Source organism: Seriola dumerili, unplaced genomic scaffold (assembly GCF_002260705.1).
Source record: "Seriola dumerili isolate Sdu_G_001 unplaced genomic scaffold, Sdu_1.0 BDQW01000470.1, whole genome shotgun sequence".
NCBI classification, from domain to species: Eukaryota; Metazoa; Chordata; class Actinopteri; order Carangiformes; family Carangidae; genus Seriola; species Seriola dumerili.
Genome location: NW_019174725.1, coordinates 13,963 through 33,707, shown reverse-complemented (window position 1 = coordinate 33,707; position 19,745 = coordinate 13,963). Strand labels below are relative to the sequence as shown.

The following is a 19,745-nucleotide window of genomic DNA, read 5'->3' as shown; positions in this document are numbered from 1 at the left end:
GTGTGTTCCTCTGGACCTGACAGACCATCATCAGTGTCTGTGGACTCACTTGATTCTTGAGCACAAGCTGGAAATGATTGGTCTCTGTGAAACATGGCTTAAACCAAATAATATCCTTCCTCTTATTGAGGCTTCCCCATCTAATTATACAAATGCACATGCTGCTGGAGCCACTAAGCAAGGTGGGGGTGTGGCTTTATTATATAAGTCAGATTTCAGGTTAACGACTAAACAGGAAGTTACCTTTACCTCTTTTGAGGCTCTTATATTGAAATCTTCTCCATCAGCTCAGATCAGCCCTCTCCAGGATGACAGACTACGACCTTTTCATCTTGTGGTACTTTATGAACCACCCGGCCCTTATTCACAGTGTTTAGAGGAATTTGGTGAATTTATCTCAGGTCTTGTCACTAAAGCCTTTCAAGCAATTATTGACTTTTGTTTTCACCCAGTTTGTGGCTGAACCAACTCACTGCAATGGCAACACTCTAGACTTGATCCTATCCCGTGCAATTGTGGTTTCTAGTCTGACTGTCTCTCCCGTCACTTCTGTAATCTCTGATCATTTTTTTATCAAGTTTGAAGCAACACTAGCCTGTCCTCGCATTACTGGCTCAAATGTATTTACCTACCGGAGGCCCTCGCTCCGTTCACTGTAGAAAATACAAGCTGGTTCTCTCCACTGCTAGAGCAGACTGCTTCTCTCAGTTAACCAGCAACAATAAACACAATCATAGATTTCTTTTTCACACTGCAGCTCAACTCACTCAGCAGCAGCCGTCTCTTAGCTGCTCGCCCTTTACAGCCTTTAGAGATTAGACATAAAATCACCTCTTCCTCTCCAGCGTCTACAGAACCAGCAGAGCATTACATTCAGTCCCTGTCAACTTCTCCTTTAACACATTTTGAGAGTCTGTCTCTTGAAGCACTGTCTAAGCTGGTATTGTCTTCTAAACCCACCACCTGTCTACTGGAGCCTCTACCAGCTAAGCTCTCCAAAGACCTCTGGACAACCTTGGGACCTTCAGTGCTCAACATTATTAATTTATCACTCACTTCTGGCACTGCTCCCAGTAGCTTTAAGACTGCTGTGGTGAAACCTTTACTTAAAAAACCACACCTTGATCCAGGATCCTTAAATAATGATTGACCAGTCCAAGACCTTCCTTTCTTTTCTAAAGTACTAAGAGCTGTGTCTTCAGGAGCTTTGTCTCATGTCCAATAACAATCGTTTAAAGTTCCAGTCTGCCTTCAAGCCTTCACTCCACTGATACAGTCACGCTCACTAAAGTAGCTAAATGATCTTCTGATCTCCATGGATTCAGCGACTCCACCTCTGTGCTTCTCTTACGGATCTCAGTGCAGCGTTTGACGCTTATAAGTCATGTTATTCTCTTAGATCGACTTGAAAGCAAATTCTGTGTTTCTGACCTGGTCCTTCAACCGGTTAAAGTCCTACTTATCACAGAACACACAGCCGTCTCCCATTATAAAACACTACTATAAACATGGAGTACCCCCAGGGCTCTGTTCTTGGCCCTCTGCTTTTTCCATTTGATGAGTGATATACTCAGTTGTTATGTGTTATGTGTATGATTCCTCTCAGACTTAAAATCCTAGAGGTCTGTTTGTCTGCCATGAAAAGCTGATGCCTCATAAGTTTTTGCTCCTAAATTCTGACAAAACCGAATGCTGGCGTTGCGCCCGACTCGACATAGACACCAGTTTGATCAATTAACATTAACTCTGATAACTGTGTTATTTCTCATAATCTGACAGTCAAAAATCTGGGTGTCACTTTCGATCTCCCTCCGCTCCTTGATCAGCACATTAAAGATATCACCAAGACCCTTCTAACTCTTATTTCCTTTATCACGTAACAGTCTAGCTATTGTGTTTTTTCTATCTAAGACTGATGCTGAAATCTTAATTCATACTTTTGTTTCATAAGACTCGATTATTGTAATGTTTAGTTTTCTGGCCACGTCCTCGTATTAAAAGCCTTCAAATGGTTCCAGATGCAGCACCTGCTGCTAAACCTGCTCAAATTTTCTATAATTAACACTGATTGTTATTAATGTTATTAGCCGTTGTTAAGTGCACCCTGGTTGTGTGGTGTCCTGTCCTCTCTCGCTGCTACTCTTGTCTCCTAGTTCCCTCTGCCTGGTGCACACCTGGATGTAATCAGCACTCAGGGACAGAGGGAGGGGATAAGAGGGGTGGAGAGTACAGAGACTGGGGGGAGGAGACACACAGACAGCTGTAACTGGGTGAGGGTTCTTTGTCCTCTCTTCCTTCTCCAAGCAGGGTTTGTTCCTCCACCCACTGTTAGGTGCCGTGGGGTTTTGTTATTTTAGTTTGTGTTATTTCAGGCTGGAGATTACAGGTAGTCATGTTATTCATCTTTTGTTTTAGATTAAGTTGGGTTTAGGTAGTCTAGGAGGAAGCGCTGGGAGCGACGGCCCACTGCGTGGTTGGCCCAGCGTTTTCCTGTCTTTTGTTTATTTTGGCCAGGGTCACCAGTCCTTTTTGTTTCCTTTGGTTTAGGTTGATCAACTTTGAATATTTTTGGAGGTATTTCAATAAAGCTTGGGTGAAATGTTATTCTTGTCTGGTGTCCTTTTTACATGTGTTGCAGCCTCCTGCCCCTTTGAGCTTTAGTTTTGGAGACCGTAACAGCCGTCATTACTACTTTTTATCATATGAGCACTACAGTTGGCACTACATTGCTAACCCTATTATTGCTGCTACTATAACTATTATTAGTGCCACGGGTGCTCAGCTCCGAGGTTCTCCTCTACAGCTAGAATAGCTGAGAGGAGTGCCTCAGGTTAATATTCCTTTGGGCTTATTATTATTCTTCCACCAAATTTCGGCGCGTAACTCGTCCCGCAGCTTTGAGAAAACCCCAGTAATATATACATCAAAACGTGCGTCTTGATCCCGAAAGAGGTGCTATGACTTTTGGTGTTAAAATTCCAATTTTTCCCAAAGTTATTCCCAAAATACTGGGAATAAATAATGCATTAGGAATGCTTTGGAATTTTCTTTAAAAACTCACAAAATTTCAGTCATTCAGTCACATAAGTGTTTAAAACAAAGCCACAGCTTCTATGTAAAGGCCGGGTCAGTGTTTACATTATTTCGTAAATGGTAGGAAGTTGTCATGTGGCAACACTGTGCAGTCCAGGGTTATAAAACTACGTCTGCTGGATATTTTGAAAGGATGCAACAGGTGGGTGTGTATTTACTGATGGAAACGTGTTTTGGACTAAATACTTTTGTGCACCTTTGCCAGTGTGACAGGACTTTGTGTCAGGATGTTATTGGTTGGTGCAGGAGTACGAGGCTTCACAGGTGAGACGCATCACTTTCCTGATTGTTTGTCAGTTGTTGGTGTGACGGAGGCGTTGGTTGCTCCTGCTGTTGTCATTGGATCTTGAAATGGTTTGAATCACAGGAATGTTTCTCTCCAAAGATGCGTCACACGAGTACACACACACTTCAAATGCATTTTTAATGAACATGTAGAAAGTGACCTTTACCTCGGGACTATTTCTGTTCTGCAGTGAAACATCTCTCCCTCCACCCTCTGCCTTCACAGAGAGGTGTAGTGGTTCTCGTAACCAGCGCTGACAATTAAACACCTGTTGACAAATAGTCGGACGAGGCGTCTTGTTATTTCCCCGGAGCGTCCTCCGGGAGACGTTCGGTCTGTTACAGTCCAACGTCTTCTGTCCTCAGCGTGACCATCATCATCTGGACGCTGTGGTTGCCTGGTAGAGTCGATGCAGCCAGCTCAGATCTATCAGCATCAAACTCCTCCAGCTGGATGTCCACACAGGTAAGCCTCCACCTGTGGAGCAGCGCTTCAATGGACCAGTCAGCACTGCAGGAGGAGGAGGAGGAGGAGGAGGAGGAGGAGGAAGAAGAGGAGGAGGAAGAGAGGAGGAGGAGGAGAGAGGAGGAGGAGGAAAGAGGAGGAAGAGGAAGAGGAGGAGGAGGAGGAAAGATGATGGTAAATAATTATGACGATGGTGACGGTCAACAGAAAATTATCGGAGGTCTAACCTACTACCCTTTGTCCAAATCTCCTACCAAGTGAACAGGTAAAATAAAGGGAAACCACACCCATGTGTCAATTAACGGAAGTGACGCAATATGTGCAGCCCAAGCAAATATAAACATAAGCAAAAAACATATTTTGTCTATTTCTTTATTTTATTTTTCCACTCACTGGCTTCATGTGTATTTATCTTTGTGTGTCCTCCTCATCACTGTTACTGTGTCAGTTCACACTGGAAACTGGATTCAAATTCAGAGTATGAACCAATATACTCAGCCAATAAAACTGATTCTGATTCTGATTCTGATTCTGAGTTCCTCTTGAATTTTGAGTCTGGTCAGCATATGGTGGGAGCTGCCATACCAGACAGTTATAGATGAAGTGATAGTAATCTGAATGATGGCTGTATAAAAACTACAGGAACTGTTGTTTTAATTCCTTGAGTTGTCTGAGGTAGAAAAGTCTCTGCGGGACGTAGTTAAAACTCCATCAGAGTGTGATGCTGATGTGTGTGTGAAAGAAATGTAAATGAATGTGTGATGGTTCACCTGAAGATGTGTGGGAGTTTAGTCGTTGGCGTGGGCAGCTGTGGCTGATGGCTTTTGGATGTGTTGAGTGTAACGGAGTAGTAAGTGATTCCACTTGCTCAAACTCATCTCACACATGATCTTTCCCATGGTCATTAAAGGCAGCACCCCTGTAGCTTAGGGTCGTGCACCCCGGGGGGGTTAGCAAATGTAGACCTCGCTGTTCCCCTGGTAGGTGCATGAGCTATGAGCTCCGTAATTGTTATATTAATTATTTAAGTGTTTTTATACTAAGAAGTGGTTTAAGTATTATTTTCATAGCTCCCGAATGGTCGAGCACGTCCTTTTTTTTTTTTTAATCAAAAGTTGACGGTATTTTCTGTTATTAGTGTTAATAAAATGGTTAGGCTACATATGTTAGCTAACCTGCACTTTATTTAAATTTTTTTATTTTACATTTTTCAGATGTGTGTGAGAGAGGAAGGCCGGGGTGTAATTGTGTGGTTGACCCCTCTGCCAGGTCCCAAATAAAAGACCCAGTGCCAACAGTAATGGTCATCGTCAATTAATACAGTACACAACGCACACGGAGATTACAAGACCGCTACAATGGTGCCGTGACCCGTTCCTGACTACTGTGGTGCCGGGGTCTGTTCGTCTCCATGGTGACGCCGTGAGCTCGACGTGGAACCGACGGCTCTTCATGCGACTGCTTCACCTGTGCTTTATTCATTCCCTTGGTATTGTGAGTCCGGTTGTAGCATAGAACCCGGGTTTGGACTGTGGTTTTCTGTGGTATATGGTGGCCTGTCTGTGCCGCAAAAAAAAAAAAAAAAAAAAAACTTTCTTTGTGGGTTGCAGTAGTGAACGGGTTTGTGATATGATGATGTATTTTGATGTGAACTAGTGGGTATATGTTTTTTTCTCATTTTTTTCCCCTTCTCTTTCCTCATCATATTTGTGGTCCATTTATTGTATGAATCCCCCAAGGTATTTTTATAGAGTTGGTAAATTGAAGCTGAAAAAGGGTAACAGACTTAGCTGTAGATTCTGAGATTATATTTAATTTCTGTTTCAATGACAATGGATCAACATAACGTGTCAGGTGTTGGTAGGGGTTCTAAACAGTGGCTCAGTCAGTTTCCTACTCTGGATGGGTTTAGGGAAGGCAGACAGGTTACATCTACTCCTCACAGTCGTCCTGGGAGGGATAGTGCATTTGGCGCTGCAGATGTTGGGGTGGATGGGGAGTCTGCACTTTCTGGTCAAGATGTCCATGTTCTCAGTGACCTAGTGAGACAGATAGGGACCAGTATAGGTGAGAACATTGTTTCATGTCTTAAGTCCATTCCAGCTAATGATGCTAACATGACTCAGTCAACCACAGCTGATCTTTCTAAAGTTAACTTGACAATTACACATGACAGCTATGAGCCACATCCTTTCAGGGGGGATAACACTGATAGGATTTCAGTCTCTGAGTGGGAGGAAGTTATGAGGCTTTATCTGAGTAGGAGGGGCATTGAGCTGTGTTACCAGGTGGATGAGGTTTTGGGCAAGCTAAGGGGGAGGGCACGTGATGTGGTGACCATTGGGCTTCGCAGTCAACCCTCCTTAGACTTAAAGTCAGGCGCTCAACCTGTATTTGACATACTTAAGCAGCATTTTGGTGACTCTGTAACCTCTTTCATGCCTCTTGCTGACTTTTATGACACGAAGCCTCGACCCACTGAGACAGCTGTTGACTATTGGATCCGGCTTAACAAAGCCATTGACACTGCTGTAGATGGACTGAAGAGACAGGGAAAGACTTTTGACAATCCTTCCCGTGAAGTCACAGTCATGTTTATCACCCACTGTCCAGATACTGAGCTATCTCTAGTCTTCAGCTGCAAGCCGCTGGAGGAGTGGACTGCTACTGATGTTCAAGTGAGGTTGGACGAACACCACCGGAAGAGAAGCCTCCAGCAGCGCCAGTCTTCACACCCAGTTGGAAACCTGCAATCCAACCAGGCTGCAAATTCTTTGCAGTGCCACGCCCAGGCTGTAGGGGGGGCCCCTGCTCTCGAAACAGTTGCAACCAGTGGGAAATCACAGTCTGAAGGGCAGTCGCTTGACCATGTTATCACTCTCCTTGAGCGGTTACTGCAGCAAGAGACCTCTCGTCGTTCCAGGTTGCTAAGGTCAGGAGCTGGCAGCCGCGGCAGGTCTCGGGGGCTGTGTTCCGTTTGTGGGGGTAACGACCATGACACCATGTCTCACTGCAGGAGAGAGCGGCTTTGTTTTCACTGATATGCTACTGGACATCAGGCTGTGACCTGTCATAGTGCTCCTCCTTCTGACTTACCTGCTGTTCAGTCTGATGGTTCCAACCAGCAGGGAAACTAGCTGGCCCACACGAGCAGGGGAGTAGTGTAGGGCCGATTGACATGTCCCCACAAGATTCTGATGATGTTGATCTTGAGTCAGTATACTCACAGTTCTGTTCCTTAGCAGGTGATAACTCCAATGTGATTATTCAAAATACGCAAAGGCTGTCTGCAACTGATAACCTGTTTCACGTTGATGCATTGATCCAAGATACTGTAAAACTTCGAGCTATGCTTGACAGTGGCTCCATGGCCTGTTCCTTGAGCTCTCGTGTGCTCCCTCTCCTGATGCAGAACAATGTTGTTTCCCCTGACTCTGTTTCCCCCACTTCAGTTGTGCTTGTCGGATGTGGAGGTTCGAGGACAAACCCTGTCGGTGTGTGTGAGTTGCAGATGAGGGTGTTTGGCTGCTGCTTTTCGGTTCCGATGCTCATCGTGGAGGGCCAAAGTGATGACCTCATTCTTGGCAGCAATGTCATGAAACACCTCATTCGGGTGCTGAAGCACTCTGGAGTCTTCGGGGAGAGGACGTCTCTTTCTGATCAGGTTCCTATGGAGGACAGGAGCCTGCTGCAGCTGTTGACCACTGTGGAGACATGGAGAGGCGATGAGTGTCCTGATAAGGTTGGGACTGTTAAACTCAGGCATGCAGTAACCCTGGAGCCCTTGACAGAACACTTAGTTTGGGGTCGCCTACCTGCTCATCTATGTCTCTCAGCTGGCAGCACGGTGGTTGTGGAGCCAAGTGAGTCAAAAACAGTGCCACGTTCAGTGATGGTGGGGCGTGTTGTGACACCACTGTGGGGTGACGGATGGGTTCCAGTGAGGGTCATTAACCCATCCCCCAGACCAGTGATTTTGAGGCGCAACTGCAAGATTGATGACGTGTCACCGTGTGTCGCACTGGAGGACTTCGATACTGACTACTTTTATGCAACTGACTCACCTGATGAAGTAAGATGTACTGTGACAAAGACAGCTGACAAATCTGACACGACCAGTGAGAAGAGCTTGACTGTTGACTCAGACTGTAATGCCCGACCGACCCTTAGCCCTACGCTCTCTGACCTTGGACTACAAGACATTGACGTGGACGCGACTCACCTGTCCCCTTTCTGGAAGGCGAAGCTTGTTGACCTGCTGGCTAAGTATGAGTCCATCTTCTCTCGCCACAGGCTGGACTGTGGCAAAGCCAAAGACTTTGTCCACCGCATCCGACTGAGTGACAGCAAGCCATTCAGACTCCCTTATCGCCGACTGTCCCCATCGCACTATGAGAAGCTGAGGGTGGCTTTAAATGAGATGGAAGAGCGTGACATCATAAGGAAGTCTACAAGTGAGTACGCATCACCTCTTGTTCTTGTTTGGAAAAAGAACGGCGACCTGCGTCTCTGCACTGATTTTCGGTGGCTGAACGCACACACTGTCCGTGATGCACATCCCTTGCCTCATCAGGCTGATGCCTTGGCCGCCCTGGGGGGGAATGCGTTCTTCTCGACCATGGACCTGACCTCTGGGTACTATAACGTGGAAGTACGTGAGGAGGACAAGAAATTCACCGCGTTCACCTCTCCTTTTGGGCTGTATGAGTACAACAGGCTCCCGCAGGGACTTTGCAACAGCCCAGCCACGTTCATGAGGATGATGATGGCTATCTTCGGTGATCAAAACTTTCTGTGCCTCTTGTGTTATCTTGATGATATCCTGGTGTTCGCCCCCAATGAACAGCTGTCGTTACAGAGGTTGGAGATGGTGTTCGAGAGGTTAAAGGCACACAACCTGAAACTTGCTCCGAAAAAGTGTCACTTCATGAGGCCTTCAGTGAAGTTTCTGGGGCATATTGTGACAAAGGAAGGCATTTCAACTGATCCGGAGAAAGTCAAAAATATTGTGGACTTGCAGGAGAATGACTTAATGGTGAAGGGCACTGACATCCCATCCCCCACCAAGATCAGATCCTTTCTTGGGATGGTCGGGTTTTATCAGCAGTTTTTTGAGGGCTACTCTGGTATTAGCAAGCCTTTGTTCGCGCTGACGTCTGGTGGTAAGAGGCTGCGACGTACCAAGAGTAAGAAGATCCGACTTACATCTCGGGACCTCTCTTCTGATGATTGGACCCCTGCATGCAGTGAAGCTTTCAGGGAACTAAAGCAGGCTTTGTTGAGCAATGTAACTCTTGCCCACCCCGACTTCAGTAAGCCTTTCCTCCTGTCGGTTGATGCCTCATCCAATGGCCTCGGGGCAGTGCTTTCTCAGCTGGCTGATGGTGATGATGTTGCGAGGCCCATCGCTTTTGCCAGCAAGTCGTTGAATTATGCCCAGTCTCGCTACCCAGCACACAGGCTGGAATTCCTCGCTCTGAAGTGGGCTGTGTGCGACAAGTTCAGCCATTGGCTGAGAGGTCACCAATTCACTGTATGGACCGACAACAACCCGCTCACTTACATTCTCAGTAAACCGAAGCTGGACGCCTGTGAGCAGAGGTGGGTGTCGAAACTGGCCCCATACGACTTTGACATCAGATACATTCCTGGTCCTAAAAATGTGGTGTCGGACGCCCTCAGCCGTGAGCCTTTTGTGCACCCCAGTGTTCTCCATCGACTCACTACAGTCCCCTATGGTGCACTTCTGGAGGCAGCTAAGGCCTTGGAACCTAACTGTGTGCAGGATGCTTTTCGGCTGTCATGTGATCCTCTCAGCCGCTTGCAGCATCATCCCTTGACTGTGGCCTCCAACAGTGCGGTGGCAGTGTCCCCACATCCACCTATCTCCTCAAAAGCTGTGTCAGCTGTTCTTGAACACTCCCTGGAGAAGGACTACTTGCCCCATCATGCATTCTGCTTGCCGCAACTCATTCAGTCACTTCTGCCTTCCAACCTGTCTGACTTTCGCCCTTTGCCCATTGACAAACTGACATCGTTACAACGGGCTGATCCGTGCTTGGGTCGGGTGCTCTACTTTGTGGAACGTCAGAGACGTCCATCGAGACGTGAACGCCCACGTGAACCAGCTGAAGCCTTGCGAGTTCTCCGGCACTGGGAACAACTTACCATCAAAGCAGGTGTTCTGTATCGCACGTCAAAGGATGTTGTGACAAAGAGAAAGACTTACCGGTATGTAGTGCCCACTCACCTGAAAAGTAAGGTCCTGAATGGTATCCATGATGAGGCAGGCTATCAAGGGCAGAAGAGGACGCTCTACTTGGCCAGACAACGGTTTTACTGGATCGGGATGGAGAAGGATGTCAAGGACTATGTGCAGAGCTGTCGGCGTTAAGTAAGTAAGTCTCCTGAACCTGAGGGCAGGGCGCCACTCGAGAGTGTTAAGACCTCTAGACCTCTTGAGTTGGTTTGCATTGATTATTGGTCAGCTGAAGACTCATCCAACAAGTCTCTAGACGTACTCGTTGTGACTGACCATTCACTAAGCTGGCTCAGGCCTACCTCTGTCCCAACCAGTCTGCTAAGGCTGTCGCTCATCAACTCTGGAACAACTTTTTCTGTGTTTATGGCTTCCCAGAGCGAGTGCACTCAGACCAAGGTGCAAACTTCGAGAGCAGCCTGATTGCAGAGATGCTGCAAGTCGCTGGTGTTGAGAAGTCTCATACAACACCTTACCATCCCATGGGCAATGGGGCAGTCGAAAGGTTCAATCGCACCCTTGGGAACATGATCAGAGCTCTTCTACCCAGAGCCAAGCAGAAATGGCCCCAGCTCCTGCGTTCACTTACCTTCTCCTACAATGCGACAGTTCATGAAACCACGGGTTTTGCACCCTTTCTGCTCATGTTTGGCAGGGTTCCCAGATTGCCTGTGGACATGATGTTTCAGTCTGTGCTTATGGATGAGCAAGTGGTGGATTATGACGTCTATGTGCAGTGTCTCCGGCGTGACTTGGCAGAGGCAATCAGGACTGCCCAGAGTTCAGCCACGAAACAACAAGAGAAGCAGACTGAGCTGTACAACCGCAGGGTGAGGGGTGCACCCGTGGAGGTTGGGGACAGAGTCTTGTTGGCTAACAAAGGAGAACGAGGTCGGAGGAAGCTGGCTGATCGCTGGGAAGGTCATCTGTACACAGTTGTGGAGAAACAGGATAACACTCACACCTTCAGACTCAGGAACGGTGCGACAAACCAGGAGAAAGTGGTACACAGGAACCTCATCATGCCTGTGAACTTCTTACCTGTTCCTGCTGATCCGGAAGATGGTGGCTCCTTTGTCAGTGACCTGACTGAGGAAGCTGTGGATGAGTCAGTGATGGATGCTGACCATGATGGTTCAACTGTACTTCCTGGAGGTGGACCCGAGGACAGGACTGTCTATTGGATTTCTCAGCTCCCAGCCTCCACCGGGGATCAGTCGACTTCTATGGCCGATGAGGATGGACGTGACCAGACTGGATCTGATGCACCTGATCAAGTTGACCCTGACAGTCACAATGAGAATAGACTTGACAGTCCAGACGAGAGTAGTTCTGACAAACTGAAACAGTCTGACCCTTGTGGTGCTGCTGTTAATGCTGACTGTTCTGTTGACTTACTTGACTCTCAACCTTCTGTCTCTCTTGCTCTTCCAGTTGACTTGCTGTCTCCTGATGTTAGGTCTGTTACTGCATCAGAGGCAGGACAAAACCATTCCCATGATAGTTTGCAGAGAATAAGGACAAGATATGGGAGAGTTGTTAGGCCAGTCGTCAGACTTATTCAGAACATGCGCCAGAAAGTTGTTGCTGGTCGCTAGTATTATCTCATGTAATGGCCTTGTGTAGGGGATTATTGGCTCAAATGTAGCCTGTTAGTCCCTTCAATTTTGAGGAGGGTCTGGGTATTATTAATTTTTTTTGTGATGGTTTGACACCTGTGTGGGTCTACTAGATGGGTATGACCAGTCAATTAATACAGTACACAACGCACACGGAGATTACAAGACCGCTACATGAGCAGGAGGTTGTTTTGGTGGCACTAAGTGACTGGTTGGACTTCCTGCTCTCACTAACTGTGCTGCTTGTAATTGGAGATGAGACCTATTGTGTCATCAGTGGACTTAAGGATGGTCACTGAAGTGATGGGATGTGAAATGTTTGTACAAAGGGAGAAGAGTCAGGGTGACAGGACGCAGCCCTGGGGGGCTCCTGTGCTGAGGGTCACCTGTCCCACAGAAAGACCCAGATCCAGTGGATCAGCTGGGTTCTTGTTTCTTATAATAATGATAATAAACATAATTTATATAGTTTATTGAAGAGTTAGTCTGTTAAAGAAAACATTAAGTTCAGTTTGATTTAATCTACAGCACATCAGTCATTCTTTTAACAAACAGACTGACAAAATAACAACCAATTTATACAACTTGTATCTGCAGAACAACACACAGAGAGACTCATGTGGTTTCCTGTAAATGCAGAGAGGAGGAGCAACACTGACCAGGTGATCCAGGTACCTGAGAACAGGGAAGGTGAAGGTGTTGAGTGTTAGTTCAAAGTACATGTTGAGTCGACGCAGCAGAAGGAGGGAAACGGCTGAAGCAGGTGAGTGTTAATACAACATTATTATTATTTTACTGTCAAAGTCTCTGAGTCAGTTTCTTCCTGTGGACTGTGGAGGGAAGAAGAGTCAGAGTGAACTAATCAGTTTGATTCATCTGTGGATACAAAGATACTGGTTGTATAATACACAATGTGACTGGTTTAAAGACAAAGAGAAGTTACTGTTCAGGTGGAGCTTTATTTGACAGGATTACAAACTGTGTCGAGGTCGCAGTTCATTTGTGTTCAGCTCTACAGGTGTTTCAGAGATTGTGTCCTGTAGACAAACGACGACCAGAATGATCAGGATCACTTAATTATTAACTTTGCTGCATCTCATCTCCTCACTCTCCCAGACGTTCCTGTCTCTCTGTCACTGCAGCTAAAAGAAAAGAAAAGAGAAAACATTTATTCTTCTGGACGACTTTGATACCTCTGTTGAAGCAAGCTGCATTTTAAGTTGAATTATAACTGCAAACACAAGTGGAACAAACTAAAATTGTTCGGGTGGGACGTGATAAAACCTTTGCTTGTATAATCAAACGTAGAGAGTTAATCATGAACTAATCACAATAAAATCCGGAGTGATTAAAGTACATGAAAAAAGAAGTTAAACATTAATCTGAAGGTGTTGACTCATTGAGTTGAGATTTGACCTGGACGGAGAAGAAGGAGGTAATTTAGTTATTTTACTGTGAAAGTCTCAGAGTCAGTTTCTCCCTGTGGACTGTGGAGGGAAGAAGAGTCAGAGTGAACTTGTGTCCACACAAAGACACTGAGAGAAAAGGAGGGAACAACATGAGCTGTGGTACTTCCTGTTCTCTGCGTCAGAATCAACAGTCTGACTCAATGTTGTGATGAGCTGAATAATACACATGAAGACTGAGCAGGTGGAGTTTATTATACTGTATATTCTGTTAGTGTGTGTTACTTCCTGTTCTCTTTATGTTGCATGTGACTCTTGAACAGATTGTCTTGACTCTTGTGTGTCTGAGCTCACAGTCAGTGTTACTGGTTTCCCTCTCAGACTGACTGAAGTCCTGAAGATGAGTGATGGTGTGGAGGAAGAGGAGGACGGAGCAAAGTCTCCAGGATCCATCTGTCTGTCTATGAAGAGTGACTGGTCCAAAGGACATCTTCTAGACTTCAGTGATGAACCTGGACCCTCAGACTCACAGTAAGAGACTGTTTTAAAAAATGAAAGTATATATCTGTGAGGTGTTTTTAAAGCTTTACGTCTTCAGTAGGAACCAATGAGCTCCGAGCTGAGAGACACAGACAGGAAGTGTTGAGAGACACACACTCTGTTGATTTGGGTCTTTTCATGAGGTTTGTTGTCAAGAACAGAAATGTAGAATAACATCAGAATGATCCTTTAATTACACACAAGACCATCAGTGATATTCATGCAGATGTGACTCTGCCTCTCTGTGTGTTTGTCCACTGTCTTTTGTTGAGGACTGTTAATCAGGTAGATCCAGATGTTGACACAGTGGAGCTGAGGTTGAGGATACAGATGCTGAGCGGTGTCGGGTCACAGACATCTGATCCTCTCATCTCGCCTTTGTATGACTCTGCTTCTTGAGCTGTGTTGCTTCCATCCTTCAGTACAGTGTGTGGTGCTGGATGGTGACGTCAGCTGAGAGTTCCCACATCGACTCTGTCATCAGAGAATTGATCAGTGATCGATGTGATATGAATAAAAACATGTTTGTGTTTGCAGAGGTCAGAACCACAGACTGAGAGCAGAGTCTCCAGGATCCATCTGTCTGTCTATGAAGAGTGACTGGTCCAAAGGACATCTTATAAACTTCAGTGATGAACCTGGACCCTCAGACTCACAGTAAGAGACTGTTTCTACTGTAAACTGAGCTGAAGATGATTCAGTTATTAGACACATGTGAAGGAAACAGGGAGAAACCAGGAGCTAGATTCATAAACTCTGTGTTGGTCACAACAAAAACTCCGAGACAGAAACATGCACACACAGTCTTTGCATCAGATTTATAAAGCAGAGCGTCTCATGTTACTGTGTCATGAACCTCAGTCAGTGTGAAAGTGGCTGCATGAACACGAGCCTGATTTCATGTCAACAGCTCTGTGTGCTCCACCAGTCTGTAGACCTGTCAATCAACAGAAGGACAGAGGAGAAACACAGTGTCTCCATGTTGGAGGTGACACTTTATCATTCAGTGTCTCCCCCCTCTGGCAGTGAGAGTAATCACAGCAACACTATCAATCAGCTCCAAGATGATGAGTCATTATTCAGGTGAAGTTAATGTCATAGTTAAATAGCCTACTCCAAGTATTTTACAAACACCATCAGTCCCCTCTCTTCTGTCAGCGCTCTCCAACCAGGAAAAGCCACACCAGTTTCCTCTGTTTCCTCTGAGAGTTTCTTTTTATCTGGAGAATCAGGAACTTTTCTTGGACGCTTGGTAAATGATGGTTACTCTCTGTTGTTACTCGCCTCTCCAGCTCTCCTAAATCAGTCTTTCCTTATTGACCTCAAATGCATCAGTACCGGTGCGCAGTAAGGGAAAGTCACCACAGACAGCAGATTTAAAAGGCAGCTATACTGCAGAATACAGAGATTGACCTGGAGCTGAGAGGGTTAATCAGCTCTGTGAGAACTCATTTAACAAAGGTTTGGATTTCACACACGTTCCTTTATATGTAAAAGTCCTGCACTCCAGCTTTAAGTGGCCAGATACCAAAGAGCTGATAGGATCAATACAGAATCAAGATTAAATACATGATCAGCTCCTGAAAGATTCACAAAAACGTCATATTCATCACACAGAAATATCTAAAAGTGTTTTAATGATTTAAGATATTTGTTAGAAAATATATTTCATAACAGCTTAACAAGATATGAATACACATAATGTAATAGACTAAAATCAAGAGGCAGTTTTTATATTCAGAATTTAATTTGACTTGATGAATGAAACTTTAGGACTAGACAGACCGGATTTCATGTTAGTGAAGCCCCGCCCTCTTGAGGTTGGCGACCAATCAGAACAGAGATGTTGACCTGTGACTGTGACATGTTAGTGATAAAGAAATGTCTTCACAGAGAGAAGAGGAGTGGAGTCTCTGTGGAGGAGCAGCAGGTTTTAGATCAACATAAGATCAGTCTGAGGAGCAGATGTGAACATGTGACTGAAGGAACTGATGGAACAGGAAGTGGAACCCTCCTCAACAGGATCTACACTGAGCTCTACATCACAGAGGGACAGAGTGAAGAGGTTATACCCAACATGAGGTGAGGCAGCTGGGACAACTTCCAAGATGGAGACCCTCCATGACGCTCCAATCAGGTGCCACGACACTCTTAAAGTCTTACCTGACCAGCAGAGACCCATCAGAGTGGTTCTGACCAAGCCGTCGCTGGCGTTGGAAAAACTTCTCAGTGCAGAAGTTCTCTCTGGACTGGGCAGAGGGCTTGGAGAACCAAGATGTCAGTCTGCTTGTCTGCTTTCGTTCAGGGAGCTGAACCTGATCAGAGATCAGCAGTACAGTCTTCTCAGGCTGCTCCATGTTTTCCATCCAACATTACAGAAGGTCACAGCAGAGAGCAGTCGCTGTCTGTAAAGTTCTGTTCATCTTTGACGGCCTGGATGAAAGCAGACTGTCACTGGTTTCAACAACAGGAAGTCTGTGTCTGATGTCACACAGAGTCATCAGTCAACGAGCTGCTGACAAACCTCATCAGGGGGAATCTGCTTCCCTCGGCTCTCGTCTGGATAACTTCCAGACCTGCGGCGGCCAATCAGATCCCTCCTACATGTGTGGACAGGGTAACAGAAGTACGAGGCTTCACTGACGCCCAGAGGAGGAGTACTTCAGGAGGAGATCCAGTGATGAAGAGCTGTCCAGCAGAATCATCTCACACATCAAGACGTCCAGGAGCCTCCACATCATGTGTCAAGTCCCAGTCTTCTGCTGGATCACTGCTACAGTTCTGGAGCACATGTTGACCACAGACCAGAGAGGAGAGCTGCCCCAGACCCTGACTGACCTGTTCTCACACTTCCTGCTGGTTCAGCACAGAGGAAGAAGAACAAGTACCATGAGGGACGTGAGACGAGTCCACAGGAGCTGACGGAGGCTGACGGGGAAGTTCTTCTGAAGCTGGGGAGGCTGGCGTTTGAACACTGGAGAAAGGAAACATCTGTCGTCTACCAAGAAGACCTGGAGCAGTGTGGTCTTGATGTCACAGAGGCCTCGGTGTACTCAGGACTTTGTACTGAGATCTTCAGAAGAGAGAGTGTGATCTTCCAGAAAACAGTCTACTGCTTTGTTCATCTGAGCGTTCAGGAGTTTCTGGCTGCAGTCTACATGTTCCACTGTTACACCAACAGGAAGGCAGAGGTCCTGGAGGACTTCCTGGGAGAAGACTTCAAACAGAGAGACTCCAAACAGAGAGACCCCAAACAGAGAGACTCAAACACAATGACTTTTGGGGAAAAGATTTCAAATTTTTTTGGAATCAATAAGAGCAGTGGTCCACCGCTCGATGTCTTCCTGAGGAGAGCCATGGAGAAATCCCTCCAAAGTAGAAACGGTCACCTGGACCTGTTTGTTCGCTTCCTTCATGGCCTCTCTCTGGAGTCCAACCAGAGACTCTTAGGAGGTCTGCTGGGTCAGACAGAGAACAGTCCAGAAACCATCCAGAGAGCCATCAACAACCTGAAGGAGATGAACAGAGATGATATCTCTCCTGACAGAAGCATCAACATCTTCCACTGTCTGATGGAGATGAAGGATCACTCAGTTCATCAGGAGATCCAAGAGTTCCTGAAGTCAAAGAACAGATCAGAGAAGAAACTCTCTGTTTTCCAGTGCTCAGCTCTGGCCTACATGCTGCAGATGTCAGAGGAGGTTCTGGATGAGTTGGACCTTGAGAACTACAACACATCAGAGGAGGGACGACTGAGACTGATCCCAGCTGTGAGGAACTGCAGGAAGGCTGAGTGAGTCCAGACATGATCATTAACATTATCAATTAGTTCTTCAAACTTCCACAGTATTAAATTATTGTCTTTATTCTTTGTTTCACATTTCACAAGTTTGAGGTCAGTTGTGTTTTTCTTCTTCTGGAGATGTTTTAAATGTTGTGAGCACTAAAATGTAAATATTTCAGTTGGTTGTAATTAATAGTAAAAACTAATTAAAGCAGGAGTCACTGATCTCACACCTCAGTGTGTCTCCAGGTGTTTCCAGGTGTTGAGGAGTACGACTGCATATAGGAAACAGTATAAAGCCTTTAGTGTCTCCAGAGGGAGCTGTGTGAAGGCTGATAAATGTCCTCCAGTGATGTCACTTGAGTCAGCGTGGGTTGGGTCTGAAAACTACAAGTTTGAAAAGTAAAAGAATGTGAATGTGTGGAGTCAGAAAGACGTGAACTCACCAGACCTCCGCTCAGATTAAAGGTGCTACTTTACATTTTGAATTCTCTACATTGAAGTGAGTTGGTGAGTTTTTGTGAACAGCAGCCACTGTGGTGACAACAAGCACTAATGTGATAATGGTTAATGCTAAAACATGATGTCACAGCTTCACAAACAGAGAAAAGTCATCAAACTAGTGAAGTGACTCAGTAATGTCAACATTAGCTTTTAAAGGTTGCTAACATTAGCATGAGCTACAAGAAGCTAGTGGTCAAGTGGTGAAGTTGTTTTATTTCCTTCTGTAAGTTTTTCATGGTCTTTCTTTAAAGGACCAGTGTGTAGGATTTAGTGCCATCTAGTGGTGACGTTGCAGACTGCAACCACCTTAATACCCCCCACCCCCACCCCTCCTGTTCCAAGCGTGTAGGAGAAGCTATGGTGGCCTTCAGGTAACATAAAAACACTAAAGCCCTCTCTACAGCCAGTGTTTAGTTTGTCCGCTCTGGGCTACTGTAGAAACATGGCGCTGCAACATGGCAGGCTCTGTGAAAGGAGACGTGTCAGGTGATTATATACTAATGAAAAGGTGCTTATGAATATTATATTCCATTTGTGTGAACAGGTCCTCCTAAATCCTCCACTCTGGTCCTTTAAAGTGTTTCCATATATTGTGTTAAATGAGACAGAAACTCTCAGGTGTTTCTCTCTTGTTGCTGTAGAGGAGAGTAGTCTTCTTATACACACCAAAGGTCAATGATGACATCATGTGACAACAGCAGCTCTGTGGCCGTCTGTCATGCACGTCTGAAAATGTAATTATATACAGGTGTGAACAGTTGTACAGTGTATTGGAAGGCTTCATTATCAGTGTCCTGCTGTTTGTTTTGTCCTTTTCTGTTTGTTGTCCTGAAATCAGATATTATTGACTTCATTCATCATTATTGTGAAGCTGTTTGTTTCATTTCTGCAGCGTTTGGCAACAGTCACCAAAGTTTTCCTGTGTATGGACGTGAACAGCATCACCTGACAGAAGCAGGAAGCAAAGAGAGATCATCTTTAATTGTTCACTGAGTTCAACTCATTAGAAAAATGTTCTGGAGTCAAATTAATAACAGAAAACAGTAAAAATGTTTTTCTAAACACGATGGCTTCACTCTGACTCTGTGGATCAATCACACTCACACTGTGGACACTATGGAACCTAAATGTAAAACCATTTTCCCGCCTTTCATCTGTGAGATTAAAGTAAAACAAAGACTCACGTAAAAAATCTGCAGGTCTGAGAGAGAGAGAGAGAATTATTGTTTCATGTCAAACACAATAAGATGAAATGAACCACGAATGTGAAGAGCAGATGTTGATCACATGATGACATGTTTTGTGTGTTGTGTGTTTTTATTCTAACACACTTTATATTTTCTCTAATCACAGACTTGGTGGTTGTCGACTGTCAGAGACTCACTGTGAAGTCGTTGCCTCAGCTCTGAAGTCCAACCCCTCCCACCTGAAACACCTGAACCTGAGAGGAAACAAGCTGCAGGATTCAGGAGTGAAGCTTCTGTCTGCTGGACTGGAGAGTCCAAACTGTAGACTGGAGACTCTGAGGTGAGTTCACTGACTGTTGTAGTTTTGTGAACTGTATTTTCAGGATTTCTCTCTGTACGCACAAGCTGACCTATGACCCTCAGTGTATCACGCTGCAGATCAGCTGTTTGAGTCAGAAAGAGCTCAGTGAAAGTAGAAGCTCTAATAAATGTGGCTGCTCAACATGAGTTTGTACAGATGGAGCCACAGGTGGAGCTGCTAGAGTTTAAGAGGTGGAGTCACTACGTCTGTATTGAAGCAGCAGCATGTTGTCATTGATATT

The 19,745-nt window shown here is 45.6% G+C and overlaps 1 pseudogene; it reads left to right on the top strand.

Moving 5' to 3' along the window:
- Window positions 1-13,174: 13,174 nt before the first annotated feature.
- Window positions 13,175-19,483, top strand: LOC111235137 (annotated as a pseudogene).
- The last annotated feature ends 262 nt before the right edge of the window (window positions 19,484-19,745 follow it).